This window comes from Equus przewalskii, chromosome 3 (genome assembly GCF_037783145.1).
Source record: "Equus przewalskii isolate Varuska chromosome 3, EquPr2, whole genome shotgun sequence".
Classification (NCBI taxonomy): domain Eukaryota; kingdom Metazoa; phylum Chordata; class Mammalia; order Perissodactyla; family Equidae; genus Equus; species Equus przewalskii.
Genome location: NC_091833.1, coordinates 48,619,674 through 48,634,169, shown reverse-complemented (window position 1 = coordinate 48,634,169; position 14,496 = coordinate 48,619,674). Strand labels below are relative to the sequence as shown.

At 42.5% G+C, this 14,496-nt stretch overlaps 1 protein-coding gene across 1 annotated transcript in view; it reads right to left on the bottom strand.

Moving 5' to 3' along the window:
* GPRIN3 (GPRIN family member 3) overlaps positions 1-13,153 on the bottom strand; it is a 69,503-nt gene extending 56,350 nt beyond the window's left edge. Inside the window, exon 1 of the mRNA XM_070614319.1 lies at positions 12,629-13,153. The gene's annotated coding sequence lies outside the window, so the exon portion shown is untranslated. The remainder of the gene's footprint in view (positions 1-12,628) is intronic.
* Positions 13,154-14,496: the final 1,343 nt, after the last annotated feature.

Below are 14,496 nucleotides of genomic sequence, written 5' to 3'. Positions count from 1 at the left end.
AGATTGACAAAAAAAAAATTGGGCATTAGAGCTAGAATTGATCTCAGGGATTTCTGGACCAACCAATTTCTAGAGAGAACCTGTGGTGCCTTGGATAATAACATGATTTCACATATCACTTTCACAGATTGTGACATTTGTGAATCTCTTTCATAATTTTTGCCTTATATACTTCTTATCTAAGCTATTTTTTACTTAACATTTTTCATTCAAGTGATTTTAACTGGTGCACTGCTTGAAAATATTAGCCTAGTCTTAAGAAATGATATCTGTATAATCACAACTTTGATGTGCTAATAAAATATTTTTCACATAGTGTATTTTTAAAAATACAACTTTAAATTTATTCTTAACATATTTTTATATTAAAATAAATTCATAAGTATTAAAATAAAATAAAAATCTGTACACTAAGGTCATCTCACAGGTCACTGATGGAAATCTCCTGCACTTTTGAAAAGCAGTGCATTCCACTGTGCCACCCTCTGGAACAAAGAGTTCAGCTTTTGAAACAACACAAAGTGGTAACAACATTCCAGATTGATGACAAGAGTCCAGTAATAAGACTAATGCCTGTAGGTAACTTCCGTGAGTTTTTTTTTAACTAGAAAAAACATCAATTGCTTATTAAGGGACTAAAAAAAAATTAGGGCAGAAGTCATGGCTTTAAAAAACAATTAATGGATGTTCATCTTCAAAATGGACAGAGATATGTATATTCATCTTCCTGTCGAATGCCATTAATTTATTAGAAATATAGTTTTAAGAAGAAACTGTCTCAAATGGGCCTCCTCTACATAGATTACCCTGTTTTCATCTTCAATTCGTAACTAGAACACTTAGCTGCAAGCTATAATACGGAATTGCTCAACTTTCATAAGTAAATGAACGTCTGTGATTAAAACATCAATCACGGAAACACTGGTTCTATAAATAGTTTCTAAGTCCAAAGTCCTCAGGTAGGGCTAACCCCAGACACATGCCTGGTTTTTCTTGTTATATGTGTGTATGCGCACGTGTGTGCGCACGTGACTATGTGATATGTATTTGGTTTTCTTTTGAGAAACAAAGAAATGCTGTTTGCCGAACATCTGTGTCATCTGGCTATTTCAATAAAAAGTTTTGTTTTCCAATTTTACTGCCTATACAATGATTTATAAAGTTTTAACCTAAAATGATTGTCCTTTAACTCATCCTGTTTGTTTAAAACTGACATCACTGATTTAGAAGCTTTCACATTTGGTTTTTAAGCAACACAAAATGCAATCTGAGATAGGAGAAAGCAGTCTATAAAATCCTGCCTACGCCTCATATTTTGCCTGAGTGTTCCTGGTACTAATATCAATAACGTTAACAGACTGCAGTGTAGCACAGTGGGGAAGCATGTGGCCTCTGAAGTTGGATGACTCTTAACTCACACACAGCTCAGCTGATTACTATCTGCAGGACCATGGCAAGTTATTTGATCTCTTCCTGATCTCCAAAATGGGGGAAATAATAGTACAAACCTCAGAGATTTGTTTGAATGAAAAATGGTTTTAGATGCCACTGGAAGAGAAGTCTAAAGAATAAAGATCTGAGAGTCGGAGATCTCTGCAGATCTGGAGTCCGTCCATCCGTCACCCATTTCCTCAGGGGAAGGTAGATGGATAAAGAGAAACGGATCAGGACTCTCTTATGCCTTAGAACCAAGACGGCAAAGTGCCCTGAGTGGGGTCCTTTGGACTCTTGCTCCCCCCGTGCCCCACTTTACTTCCTCTAGCCTCGTGTGCTCGGTTGGTCTTTCGTTCTCCTTCAGTCATCATCATCATCATCATCATCATCAGTTCTGTAATCTATGGTCCCCCACTTCTTTCTCCACTGTGCCATGGGCTTCTGGGCAGCAAGGTGAGGAAATTCTGCTCTCAGCAGGGTAAACACACAGAGATGGAATCATTCACCAGGCATTCCCGAGACATGCATTACCACTTGCGCTTCCAGGGTCCTAACCCTGGAGAGGAAGACCAGGGAAGAGTGCTGAGACCACCTTAGGAAAAAAAAGACAGCACAAGGGCGTGCGGTATTCCACCGAGCAGCCATGAAGACAGCCGGGTAATTTCAGGGCCCTGAAATGGGTGCATTACCCAATAATGATCTGATTCAAGATCATCCCCCAAGAGTGGGGGTGATCCCTGAGAGTCTAAGCAATAATCTAAACAGTGGCCTTTAAACTGTCTTAAAATAAACTAGCATATCACAAACCACTTAGGAGCAACGATAAAGTACCAATGACAACAAATGATTTATCAAATCATTTAGAGCAGTTTTCTCTAATGTCAGTTTTGCTAATGTCGATAATAAAGTAATTCTGTAATAATGTTACTCGCATTCATCTCACTTGAATTTGTAGATATTTTCTTGAATAGAAAAAAAGAGAGAGGATGAAGTTTCACTGAGGTTCTGACAGTCATGAGGAGGAAGCTTCCTAGAGTGTACGGCCCAGCCACCAGCAGAAATTTAGAAGATTTCTCTTAGACCTCCCCCATCTTGGTCACTTTGCTACCCTCTGTTTCTTAGTTGTTTTTAGCAGAATAAAGCAGAAAATACATGCATCTGTGTCTTTATTTTTTACGCCATTAAGGAAGTGTAGTGTGGGAAAGGCTTCCTCTCATTTTCAAGTTGGCCTGGCTGGGAAGAAAGGAACCCAGGTGTGGCGAGCAGGTGGTGAAGCTGTGAGGAGGAACGGAAGTGAAGCTGAATTGCTAGAGCCTCAGGAAGGAAGAGAGACGTACAGGGGGTGCCTGGGGGGATGGAGAAAGAAGCCTGGTCATTAGGCAGCCAGGGGAATTCCCAGAGATGCTGACCAGGAAAAGAGCCCACTTTATCTTTGCTGAGCCATAGCTCTTAATAAGTTTATCCTGTACAGTAGTCTAGGAACTATTTGAGGGTTCAGACTCTCAAATAATTTTATTCAACTTGAATCCCTAGCACATATCTAACATACATCAAGGGTCTAACATACATATCAAGCACTCAATACAAATTTATTTAATGATCCAAGCATCCATCTTCCTTAAATCAGGGCCTCCTGACAACCCCCTTTCACGTTCTATGCTTCATCTCCTAAATCAATTTCTATTTCCAGTGTGAGGAATGCTTTTATTTCCTTTGCAAAGGAGAAGTATGGATGCACCCTCAATCCAATCCAGCTCAGGTTATTAACTTTTATCATCCTTCCCCGAGACTGAGCCTCACCACTCAAAAGCCACAAACCCCAGAGGAATGATCTTTTAAGAACCCATCATTACAATTTTAAACATCAAAATAACCACCAGGGGAATAGGAGAATAGTTGAGAGCATAAACGTTTCAGTGTAACTAAATTTATGTTATTTAAGATCACTCAGAAAAAATTAACTTTATCCCTAAAGAATTTTAACACCCATGGTCTTTTATATATTGTTGATACATTTCAGGTGACAGGACACCTCGTCTTTAAAGACTTGGACAGCAGTCTATGAGGAAATGCACCCGTCCAAAGAAAGCACAGCGTCAACCTGCACGGTGTCCTCCGTTGGCTTCCACTGATACTATTCTCAGCACTGTCTTCTCAGAGTGAAGCTGCTGAAGCACCGACACTTTAGGATTAATAATTAGATGCGAGGACGTTTTTAGAAGTAAAGTAGGAGGCACGATGTGGGGGTGGTATGCAGTGAAGTGCGCACGTGGAAGGAAAGTGGCAGCAGAAGTTGAGAAAGAACGAGAGACTTCAGGGAGCTATCAGGAGCTTTCCCCACTTTAGACATCTGCCTGAGTTTTCCATCTTGTTGTCTCGGAAGGGCGTTTGTCTTTATTTACAACACGAATAAATCGACCCTGACATAGTCACCTCATTTTTAGTCACATTAATAGCAGTTCCACACAATCAAGTGGCCAGACTGTGCAGTGATGTGAGGAGTTTCAGCGATGGGTGGAGCACACAGCCAACCGCCGTGCTTAGATGAGCATTTCTCAGCTGTACAGACACAGACACAAGCTGGGATATGAGTCAATACTACTTCTGACAGTTTATTCTCCACTGCCTGGCCTACTAAATGGAATGTACCATTGCTTGAATAATGGAGAGATGCTTTAGGCTTTCAGGAGGGTATGTAGGTGACGTGTACACTTAAGAGTTGTACATAAAATAAAGATATGGTGCATTCAAAAATACATAAAGCAATCCAATGTAAAACATAATCATTGGTCAAGTTAAAGAATAAGTAAATTATTGTTAAAACTATTCTTTTTAATTTTTTTTTTTTTTTTTGCCAGATGTGGTATAGTAGAAAGCAAGCAAGCAAATAGCTATAATTAACAAGACAAAAAATAATAAATATTGGAGAGGATGTGGAGAAAAGGGAAGCTTCATACACTGCTGGTGGGAATGCAAACTGGTGCAGCCACTAAGGAAAACAGTATGGAGAGTTCTCAAAAAATTAAAAACAGAAATACCATATGATCCAGCAATTCCACTACTGGGTATTTATCCAAAGAACTTGAAATCAACAATTCAAAGAGCTTTATGCACCCCTATGTTCACTGCAGCTTTATTCACAATAGCCAAGATGCGGAAATAATGCAAGTCCATCAACTGATGAATGGATACAGAAGATGTGGTACCTATATACAATGGAATACTATTCAGCCATAAAAAAGACAAAATCGTCCCATTTGCAACAACATGGACGGACCTTGAAGGTATGATGTTAAGTGAATCCAGACAGAGAAAGACAAACACCACATGATTTCACTCATATGTGGGAGATAAACATATGCAGAAGGAGAACATATTAGTGGTTACCAGATGGGAAGAGGAGTTGGGGGGAGGGCAGAAGGGGTAACGGGACACATATGTATGGTGACAGATAAAAATTAGACTATTGGCGGTGAACATGATGCAGTCTATACAGACACTGATAAATAATAATGTATGCCTGAAATTACACAACGTTATAAAGCATTATGACCTCAATAAAATAAGTGAGAAGAAAAAGCAAGCAAGCAAAGAAACAAACAAAAGATTCCACCATTCTCTTCTTACTAACTGACCAGGTCAACTCAGTTTGTATTCATTAACCTTTCACAGAATCTATATATTTTAACGGTGGAAACTTTTTAGACTGTCACTATAGTTTACGGGAGTTAGCTACAGTCAATACAATAACCCCTCTACTTCGTAGAATCACATGAATTGCATGAGTACAGTCAGAGCATTGTAGAACTCAATGGTCCTTAGAAAACATCTAGTCCAGACTTCACAAACTCAATACCTATGGGTTCTAGGTAGCTAACACAATTAATTGAAGCTGTTAAGTACAAGTGACTTATATGAAGCCTCAACGTTAGAGAGACAATAGGGAGTAGTGGGGACTGCAGTGTAATAAAGAGGTAGCACACATCGTTATCCAGCTGCAGCCTAGAGAATGTGTGTTTGCGTTTCATTTTTTATAACAGATCATCTGATTTTTAAATATTGGCTTAATTAAAAATAAATACCTGCAGGCCAAATAAAAATGTGATCTTCCTGCTGGGCCCACAGACCGCCAGTTTTCAATTTCTAGTCTGGTACATACATCCCCAAACCTGAAGTCTGGCAGGTTAAATGAAGTGCACCAGGTCTCTCAGATGCTCACAGCAAAGCATTCTTCCAGTCTGAGAATCTATATGTGTAGACAAGAAATCAACCCCCTCGTGAAAGGAGATTGCACAGGCATTTTTCACTCACTTAATGAGAGCTTAGCCCCTGACCCTGACATTGACAGATTTCTGCTCTCTAACTGCTTTCAGAACATGTTCAACATGAGAACAAGACCAGGCCTCCACACCCATTTGTCATAAGCAATTTTTACTCATTCAAGGATGCAGGGGGAAACGTACATCCATTTATTAACCTTAGCTCTGATTAAAATTCGTATTAGCATTAAAATTCTAGTCACCTCATTTTTACCTGCATTTTTTCAAGGAGAACAGTATAACTAAGTATAAATTAAAAATTCACGCTGTGTATAAAATAAAAGTTAGAAACAGGTCTTAAGAATCACAGAGGGTTTGCTGAAATAACTGAGCTCTAAACCACATTTTAAGGGGATTGCGAGACTAATTTAGGATGGAGGAATGAGGATTCCAAAGTGATATAATGGCAGAAGCAAACCAAACTCCAGAAAGTGGAAACCACAATGAGTCAAATACCACAATGAATCAAATATCGTTTGCATTTTTGAACAACAAGAATTTTTAAGAGGTGTATCATGAGAAAGCACATTCATGTTACAGAGTAAAAAAGAAGAAAAACAATTTTAAAATTCTGTATTGTGCTCAGCAGCCCTGTTCTACACAGCCCTAATTCAGAATAAAAACCTGGAGGCGATGCGAACTTCAGAATCCTGAGGATATTTGCCATATTGTACTTATTAGGGCAGACACATAGGTACAGGCTATTACATTTTAGAAAAATTGTCATCAAGAATTGAAACAAAAAGGATGCTCTGATTACTCAGAAAATACAGTAAACACAGGCCCTTAACTCCCTCAACCATTTCATTTACTCAAAGTTCTACATTACAAAGAAAGAGAAGAGTTCCCCATAGCCACAATAGAGTTATTTTAATTTTAGGTTATTTAGAAATCAATATCCTGAAAAAACAATTCAGAATCTATCCACTTAACACATCTTGATTACTCCCCCTAAACTAGATCTTTCACTATGCAGGACCATTTGCAATTCAGGCTTGAAAAAGGATTTTCTGCAACTCCTTTCTCTCCAGAAAATTAGTAGATGCAAATGTGATTTTTAAGGAGCTCTGGAGCTCTCTGTCCAGCTGTCCGTTACTGAATTAGCAACAGTGCTGAGGTCTCTGGGGGCGCCTGTGACTTTGTGGATTTTCACTCTCCAGCCTCGAGTTTTTTCCAGGGTTTTCTTGGTTCTGTAAGTGTCACAGGCTGTGACTACTGACTAAAGCCATCTTCCTGGGGGTGCCTTGGGTATCCATTGGGTTTGAGACCCAAGAATTAACATTTTTTATTTGAATCTGGTATGTAAGGCCAAGAAAGCGCCTTGCCACAGATCACACAGCTGATCCTCACAGTTTTCTGCCACATCAGACCCTGGGGACAGAGATCACTGCACTGTCATTTAGAAAGGCTCATGGCATGACTCTCAATTTTGGAGGAAGGCTGCCTGAGTAATTTGATTCCCTTCCCCCATCACTCAGGAGATGCTCAGAGCTCGCTTCTGGCCCCGTCCTTCGTCCCTTTAGCTGAGAATCAGTGGAGAACTAGAAAGACGTGGTCTAGTTATAGCCTCAGCTCTAACAGTGAGTTAGGACAAGTTATTAACTTGTTCAGGACTCATGTGTAACCTTTTTATTTCCTTGCAAAGAAAGGCAGGACTAAACAGCGATGTCCAAATCTGGCTACTGGAATCCTCTTGGGACCATTATAAAATACAGACTTCCAAGCCCCACCTCCAGATTTGGACTCAGATTCAATAGGTCATAGCATTTAACCTTCCAGCTAAGGGTCAGTTATTATTGCCTGGTAATAACAATTCGAGCCCCCAATTATGCTGCTAGCTTCAAAACAAAGCCGACAGTCTAATTACTGACATGAAAAATTAGAAAGCTGTTACTGTGTTGCCAACTCCAATACGCCCAGCTAAAAAGCTGTGAAAAATGTTCTCGCTGGCAGTCAAGACAGTAAGTCATCTAAATTGTAGGAGTATATACATTTTCCCCCATGAAATTCAATAAATGTCTTTTCAATTCAAATGCACCCTCTAAATGCTTTTATTATTCCAGACTTAACTCTTATGCAAAAAAGTTCGATTATCACTAATCTAAACATTCTGATGTGGAGAAGGAAGATGAAAGAGGAGTCCAGGACATCTTTACATAAAAATGAATTTCCAAATTTGACGGCATGCCGAATCAACTCATTTAAGCACACAAGTCTGTATTTCAACTGGCACTGTTCTTCTGGTTAAAGGTATAGCTTTATTCAAAAGGGTATCAATATCACATGATTTCTTTATTCCCATTTATAGGAAAGACAGCAAGAGCCGAAAGAAGCCCACCAAAAGTTTTCAGAAACACAAGTAAAGATTTCTTCTCTGATTTTATCTCCTCAAAATAACTACTGGGTTACAGCAAAAACACTCTGATGCTAATTTCTTGAAATGCACACAAACATACTTAAAAACTTAACTAAATGATGGACAAGTCACAGAGCAACTGAAAAAGAAAATCCACAGATTCTGCCCTTCCTTTCAGGGTTATGAGCACCACAAGGTCTGCTTCGTGTTCATAGGGCTTTGCGCTTACGAGGCGCTTGAGAAAGGAGACTTGTTGAAGAGAAGAGAGGGGTTCACTCGATTTATGACAATCACTCCATCACCCTTGCCCCTCAGTGCCAAAGACTGTACTTGTGTTCTGAGAAATGAAATAATCATGCTACAATGTGGTACACCACATAATTTCAAGAGTTCAGCCATCCAATTCAATTGAAACAAAGCCTAGCCAGTAAATTATTGCAAAAGAAGTAAAAAGATGGCAGGAAATGACAGATTTATAACATTACGGCCATTCCATCTAGATTTTCTTAAAGTAGCAGTATCAGGAAAAGAAATCTTAGATATAAAATAAATAGCAACTCGAGTCATATTTCAATCTAAACAGAAATTCTTCTGTAATTCCCTCCCCACAACTTGATATTCATTTCTTCTTTTCTAAATGATTCTTAAATAAACCTCACATGACCCCACCTCATTCTTCACTTCCTCCTTCTATATCACCACCCCTTCCTCAGTGCCCACCCAGAGCCATTCATCTTTCATAAACTGGCTCAAGTACCACCTCTTCCTTGGAGCCTTTCTGGATTAATTCAGTCCCTAAGGCTCTCCCCCTCTTCTGCCTCTACTGCCATGAATTTAGTGGTAAGTCATAAGGTCTTGCCTTTCTCCGGGCAATTCTGCTATTCAGAATACTGGATACATACTTGTGTATTAGATCTTCTAGTTAACTCTTGGAGTCTTGAAAGCTGGAAGCATCTCTTTCTTGTATCACTTAAAGCAGTAGCTTTCAGACTTTTTGGAACATGATGCATAACATCATAGTCCAGTGCACATATCCCTATAAATATACATTTCACTAAAAAGTTAATGAAGAAAGCTTATTTACCCTTCTATTCCATTTTACTCTAACAATTTTCCAAAAATGAAAATGCTATCAGACCCAGTAAACTGACTTCACAATGGGCCGTGACCAGTTCTGGTAGGGTGCTTATTTTATTTTTTTTGAGGAAGATTAGCCCTGAGCTAACATCTGCCACCAATCCTCCTCTTTTTTTGCTGAGGAAGACTGGTCCTGAGCTAACATCCGTGCCCATCTTCCTCTACTTTATACGTGGGACGCCTACCACAGCATGGCTTGCCAAGCAGTGCCATGGCCGCACCCGGGATCTGAGGCGAACCCCGGGCCACTGAAGCAGAATGTGCGAACTTAACCGCTATGCCACCAGGCTGGCCCCAAGAAGGGCACTTATTCATTACTGTGGCATTGCTGTATATATTTCCCTCACTTAAAAAATAATTTTAAAATTGTATGTGGCCTTTGGGCTCTCTTTAGCCCGTGTTCCTGAGTGACATTTTGTTCATTTTTTTTACACCATCTTTAGGAGTTGTCTGGGACAATTAAATGCTTGGAATAAACAGTACTTTCCACCCTTTTACACTGAGCACAGTTGTCATGAAGATAAGATTCCCCGCATTTCTATAAAACTCAAATCTCCATTCCCTCATTCTCTGTCATTTTCACAATACGCAAAGTAGATGGCAGACATGTTGTGGATGTAGAAACCGAGGCACAGAGAATATGACTTTCTCAAGGACACGTCTCCCTTTTAATCAGGCAATTGTCAATTAAGATTAATATGGTTTCCAGATATTTGAAGGATATAAACGTGGGTAATGTGAACAACATAGAGCCCCAATATGCATGTGTCTACCTAACTTATCCAGATCAAACGGTTTACTGCCCAGACGAGTTAGCAGCCCTGCTGGACTTCAGCTGAGAAAGGATTCCACTGCCTTCTCCATCTTCAGCTTTCCATCTTCATCTACTCACACTGTTTTTCAACCACCTAGAGCTTCTTGTTCTTCCTGGGCCTCTGCATATTTTGGTCTCTGTATCAGGACTACCCTTCTCTCTCCTCTTTACCAAGCTAGTTCACCTCACCCTTCAGGTCCCTGGAAACTGTCCTTGTCCTCTCCCCCTCCTCAACCTGGCTTCCACAGCACCCTGTGCTCGCCCCGCCATAGCCCTGAACAAGCCGATGTCCCTCCCTCCCTAGTTCTGCAGGCTGAGACTGTCTCATTCTCTCTTCTCTTCCACGGTCCAGGACCACGTCAGTTCGAGATAATCATATGTTGAATGCATGAATGAATCAATGAACGAGTGCATACAGAGCACAACCAGCTGCCACTGAAAGAGCTCAAGTGTGAGCTGGGTCTGGAATCGCGTCCTGACTCTCTGAGGCTAATCTTTTATGATTTTGTGATTCCATGAACAATATTTCATTGCTTCCCCATAAGCCACAGATTTTGTGACTGGAAATTCATACAGTGAAGGATAGCTGTAGCTGATAATATTCTTTCAAGCATATTTGAGGCACTATCAAGGAAACGTTGCAGGGACAATTCAATGTGTTGGGCGAGTGTATTGAGGCAATTAAAAAAACACCCAAATTCCAAAACAGCTTGTTGAGACCTTCAGTTCAGAGTGATCTGATTCGTAGCACGCTTCGGTCCTCCACTTTCCATATGAAGCTGTGCACTTGTGACTCTGTCCTGGTCATTTTGATAACAGTCTAGTTAGCGATTAAGTGAAGCCTCACCACACCACAACATGCTCTACACGGATCTCCAGGAGTTCCTCTGCTCTGTTTCCAAAATAAATCGCAACGACGTAACATCTAGACTTGCAATGGCAATCACTACTTTTTTTTTTCTGTTTATGAATCAACAACTCATTCCCCCCATTAAACACGCACAAAAACTTGAAAAATGTTCTTCCTAATTCTTTTTCAAAAGAAGATTCTCTAATACAAACTCCTGCCATTTGCAGATAGCAAGAGAAAAAGATTTTCTTCCTTATGCGTGACTCATGTGTCTTTATTCCCATAGCTGGTACTCAGGGCAGGCCAACGGTGAACAATGGAAAAGAAAGAAGAGTTTATAACTGGAGAATAAGCACATTCAGGAGAAGTACACTCAAAGCATTATCAAAGTAAAATATGCAGCAGCACCAACAAGAGCAAACAAAAGCCCACGCGAGAGATGTGTAAATATTTCATGAAGCTAAGCCTTCATCAACTCTCTCTCCAAATCTTGCTGGTGTTGTAAACACTTCAGTTTCTTCCAGTCCCACCATGACCCAGATTCCTTGCAAAAACAGAATGAAAACATGGACCAACGGATCTTTAACAAATGCGTTGTGAAAAATATTTACATGGAGCATATCCAAGGTATTGCTTTAACAGGAAGAAGAAGATACCTTAATAAATGGTGATTGCTCCTTGGTGGCTCTGAGCTCTGTTTCTCCCATCCCCCTCCAAACCTCCTTGCCTTTTCCCCACCACTTCTCCCGCTTTCTGGACACTCACATCATCTCAACCTTGAATTCTCTACACCGCAGGCAGAGATTTCTCACCACACCCCTTTAGAGGGCCCTTTAAATCTGACAAAGATTTGTGCCTTCCCACCACCCCAAATCCACTTTTCAGTATCTAAGTACTCCTCATTCCCGCCCCCCTCCGCCCCCCCCACCCCCCCACCCCCCCCTTCACTGTCCATTGTTGCGTCTGAAATTATGCCTCAACCTTTCAGATCTGCCTGGATAGCATGGAGATCTCTTGTGTGTATTGGTTGATGGTGTTCTTCAGAGCATTTCTAAAATCCATCTCCGAAGGACCGTTTATAATAGCCTCTAGTCTATACCCTGATTTAATGTGGTTCCAAAGTTCACCTCTAGACACCGAACAGGTCTCTACAACGATTTCCCTTTATCAATCTCTGCTCACCCTTCTTCTCTCTCAGCCTAGCTCAGGAAAAACAATATATATGTAAACATGTGTACATTCACACACAAACGCATATATATTATATAGAACTATAGTGTTTTGACCTTAAAGGGAATAAGCAAGGGAAAATAAGAAAAATGTCAATGTAGTATTGCCAAACACACACACACACACACACACACACACACACACACCCACCCATTTGGATATTCACAGTGTGCAGACTCGATTGATTATAAATCCACTGCCCAAGAACAAGAACAGCAGGCGTCTTCTTCCATTTACCTTCAAAGCCAGAGCCTAAGGGAGCAATGACCTTGCAGAGAAATTCATCACCTGCGAGAAAGATGGTCCCTCCTGAAGCGCAGGATAGGATGGGGACAAGAGCAACAGGCAAAGGATCACCGGGCAAAATGTGGGACCGAATCTATCCCCAGCAGTACCGAGCACACCGCAAAGCGCCCGTCCCCCGGGGTGGGACGCCCGGCAGAGGTGGCGCGGGGGGGCGTCTCCTGCCGCTGCCGCAGGTCGCCTACCTGCTGTCGCCCGGCTCTCCCCAGCGTGGCGGGGTCACTGCCTGCGCTGTGGCGGGGGCTTCCCGTCGCATATCCCAAGCAGTGGCTCTCAGCGCCACACGGATGGCTCCGGTGTGCTCGGGAGCGGCGGTCCTTCTCAGACCTGTTCCGGGAGCGAGCTGGGTGCTTGCAGGAACTGAAATTACTATGCAAAGAGCAGAGGCGGCGCGCAGGAGCCAAGCGGAGACCGCGGGGGCCGCCCCCACCGCGGGGCTGCAGCCACAGCCGCCGGCGCGGGGCACAGAGCTAAATTGGAGGCGGGAGTTCACGTGCCCGGCTGCTCGTCCGTCAGGCCCGGGGGGCGCCCATCTGTCCACGCAGGGCAGCGCTGCCCCGCCGGAGCATCCGTGGAAGGGGAGGCAGCTTCGCAGGCGGCGGTGGCGGCAGCGGCGGCAGCAGCAGCAGGACGTCGGGCTCCGCCCCCGCCGCACCCCCGCCCAGCCTGCCGGGTCCCGCGGGAAGGGGTTGCCGCGGCGGTTGCTGCGCGCCTGCGGGGGAGAGAGGGGGTTTGGAGCTGGGTAGGGGCTGGCAGGTTGTGGTTCTGCTGCAAGCATCCAGTAGCAGATGGAAAGTTAAGAAGGGGATTAAGGTGGAGGGCTGGGGCGACTCAGCGGGAATTCTGGCCCTTGCTCCCTCCCACAGGTCACCAGACTCCATGGCTGTGTCTAGACTCTGGCAGGCGGTTTCTAATAAAGCCACGTGCAGTGAACATCTGAAAACAAGATCACCCGATGTTTAATATGTATTGCAAAATGTACAGTGTCCTGCGTATGTGGAGATGGCAGTGCTGACAGTGTTCCTGTCTCCTCTCCCCCACTCGCCCCCCCCCCCCCCCCCCCGCCGCCTTCCATGGGTGTGGATGGCTTTGGAAATCGTCTCTGCTGAGTGACTCCAGCAATACTGAATGGATGTGTAGTATGGTTAGCAGCTGTAGATGGTGCGAAATGATACGAGGAAAAGAGCTATTATTAAATAAGTGTTTGTTGGCAGGCACGCTGCAAAATGCCTTATATGCAGCCTCTCGATTTCTCATAACAATCCGGTGAGGTGGGTATTATTCTCCACTTTATTGATGAGAATTACTGAAGCTTTGATGATTTAGACACTTTGCTTGAGGTCACACAGTAGTACTGCCACAGCTGGGGTTCAAACCACTCCAACATATATCCTCTCCACTAGTGCAACTGGGACGCACCCAGGGATCTTGTTAAAATGCAGATTCTGATTCAGTAGGTCTGGGTGGGCGTGAGGATCCGCGTTTCTAACAAGCTCACAGGTGATGCCCATGCTGCTGGCCAAGGCACCAAACTTTCTAAACCACCGGGTCAGGATTTTAAATAAGTTTCTCCTTTCATGCTGGCTCTAGTTGATTGATAGCAACTTCCTGAAGGTGGGTTAAGAAGGATTCTAAGGCTGTGTCTTGGCTCTTGGGCAAAGAATGCTGCAGTTAGCTGTGTTCGATGTGGTTGAAGGTTGTGACAAGTGTGCTGGGTGGCCATCCCTACAGTGGGCCCCTTCTAAAACAATATGTTTATGACAGGGGTGGTTATGGTGTAATATTTAAGATATCAACACACTAAGGGCAGATGTCTTCATTCCAATTCTCACCCTTAATGAAAACCTTAAGTCAAAATTTTACACCTAACATTTGTGTAACATGAAACACTCGACAAAGTGTCCACATGAATAATTTTGTCTTCATAACAACACTGTAAGGCAGTATAATTTCACTTTACAGGGAAGGAAACTGAGGCAGAGTGATTTTCCTGAGATTACACAATTAATATGCATGTAGTAGGGGCTAGATTGTGGCGATCTCTAGTTCAGGG